The sequence below is a fragment of the Sorex fumeus genome, unplaced genomic scaffold (genome assembly GCF_029834395.1).
Source record: "Sorex fumeus unplaced genomic scaffold, SorFum_2.1 ptg000038l, whole genome shotgun sequence".
Taxonomy (NCBI): Eukaryota; Metazoa; Chordata; class Mammalia; order Eulipotyphla; family Soricidae; genus Sorex; species Sorex fumeus.
In genome coordinates, this window is record NW_026606095.1 from 597,219 (window position 1) to 599,731 (window position 2,513).

At 44.5% G+C, this 2,513-nt stretch overlaps 1 pseudogene; it reads right to left on the reverse strand.

Moving 5' to 3' along the window:
• Positions 1-912: 912 nt before the first annotated feature.
• On the reverse strand, positions 913-1,919 carry LOC130027988 (craniofacial development protein 2-like; annotated as a pseudogene).
• Between the last annotated feature and the right edge of the window lie 594 nt (positions 1,920-2,513).

The following is a 2,513-nucleotide window of genomic DNA, read 5'->3' on the forward strand; positions in this document are numbered from 1 at the left end:
GGTAAATTTGTACTACTTGTTTTTTTTTTAATAATTTACTAAACCATTTAAAGATTACTACTTTTATCGTGTCAAAACATTATCATGAAAATTATCATTTTACTATGTACGTGACATTAGATTCAGATGAATATTGGGAAATAAGCAGGATGTCATTTTCAGGAGAGATAGCACAGTGCGTAGAGTGTTTGCCTTGCACGCAGCCGACCTAGGTTCGATTCCTCTGCACCTCTCCGAGAGTCTGGCAAGCAACCAAGAATATCTCGCCCGCACAGCAAACCCTGGCAAGCTGCCCGTGATGTATTTGATGTGCCAAACACAGTAACAAGTGTCACAATGGAGACGTTACGGTGTCTGCTCGAGCAAATTGATGAACAACAGGAGGACAGTGACAGTGACAATGATCCTTAGCCATACCTGTAGATAACGGAGGAGTAGGGTGGGGGCCAGCTTCTGTAGACAAGGGAGGAGTAGGGCAGGGTCTAGCTACTGTAGATAAGTGAGGAATAGGAAGTTCCACCAACCTTGATGGTTCACCACCTCATCATGGCAAGAGGGTGGCAACGGTGCCAACCGGCAAAGAGTGAACCAACACAGATCATTACTACATGCCACCTGCACAGTGGAGCCTGGCAAACTACACAAGGCATATTTGATATGCCAAAAAGAGTAAAAAATGGTCATTTCCCTGACCCCAGAAAAGCTGCCCATACGGCAATGTTAGAAGGACGAACAAGGAGAGGCTGCTAAAATCTCAGGACCAAACTAAGCTGCCAAAACAAAGAACTAAAATGAAGGACCAGTGGGTGTTGCAAATACTTTTCCAGGCTTCTGCTGCATCACCAGCACTGCTGCTCTTCTTTCTTTGAGGTCTTCTTTATTGCTTCTCTGCACAGCTTTGCAAGCTGGATGTTAGCTAGTGATTGCCTGAGGCTCATGCCAAATCATGTCAGCGAATGAGCTCGAGAGTTTCTGAAGACTGGTGTCTTTTTGTGATTTTCTCACTTTTGACATTTCTCGCACAATCATGGAGGTGCTGAACCGGTCAATCATATTCCTGTATTCCTCGTCAATGTTGTCAATGATAGCATCTTCCCATATTGCCACAATAGTGCTAAAGAGCTCCCAGTGGGTGGTTGTTCTGGGAGTTGTCTTCTTAAACTTTGCAACCCTTTCTCCCCACTCAGTGAAGTAGAATTTCGCACAAAGGCAGTGGTCTGATCTCGTTTGGAATTTTGGGACAACAGCGACCTCGTCAGGCAAAACCATCAATTGAATATGATGTGGTCAATTTCATTGTGGAACTGTCCACCGGGTGACTCCCATGTCCAACGTTTAGATTTGGCCTTCTGGAACTGTTGAGTTACCATGGATGTTATTGGCCAACACGATGAACTCAGACAGTCTCTCACCCTGTTCATTCCATTCTAATCCATGTGTCCCAATGTGGAGTTCTTCGGGTGACCTTCTCAGTCCTATCTTGGCATTAAAATCACCAATAAGACCTTGTAGAAGGTGTGGTCTTCTTTATAGAACTTCTCCAGCTCCTTGCAGTACTTCTCAATTTCTTCTTTGTTGTAGTTGGATGTTTATGCATAGATGATGAAGATAAGAGACTGCTGGTAATGAGCCACATCTATTCAAATGTAAAGAGTATCCGATTCGGGTTGTAAGGCATTCAAATGAATCAATGCTCATGGCCAAGTTCGTGTTGACAGGACACTGACACCGTTGATGCCTCTGCTGTCGCACATTCCGAGATACAGTTCTTCTCCAGTGTCGAAAATGGCATGATATGATTGATGCTTTCTTCTCTTCATCAATTCAATGACGTTGTACTTGATCTGCACTTGCACCATCAGTTCCTCGATGGATGCTTTCGATGACAGCATATGCGTGTTAAAAGTGCAGACAGTCATTTTAGTCTTCTTCGTTTTGGCAGCCTAGTTCAGCCTTGAGATTTTTAACAGCCTCTCCTAGTTCTTCCTCAATGCTGCCATATTTGGGGCTCATCCAGGGTCAGGGGAATGAGGCCCATTTTTGTTACTATTTTGGCATATTGAATATGCCACGGGTAACTTGCCAGGTTCTGCTGTGTGGGTGGCATGTTGTAATGATCTGCACACTGACAAACACCCCACACACCTCATGCATGGACGTGCTGCTCACATACAGAAAGTACTTGCCACCCACATTTGATGCATGGAGTCCAGCCTTACACCTGCTTGCATCTGTGGGCAGCACCTGTTGGTTTGCTCTTCACTGGTTGGCACCGTCGCCAACCCCTCGCCACAATGAGGTGGTGAACCATTGAGGTCAGTCAACCTCCTTACTCCTCACTTATGTATAATATATGGCCCTCTCCTTACTCCTCACTTATCTAGTATATCTGACCCCCCTCCCTATTCCTCACTTATCTACAATAGCTAGCCCTCTTCCTATTCCTCTTATTTTTCTGATATATATATTATTATATCCCACAAATTAATGCAGTCATTCTATACCTGTACCCC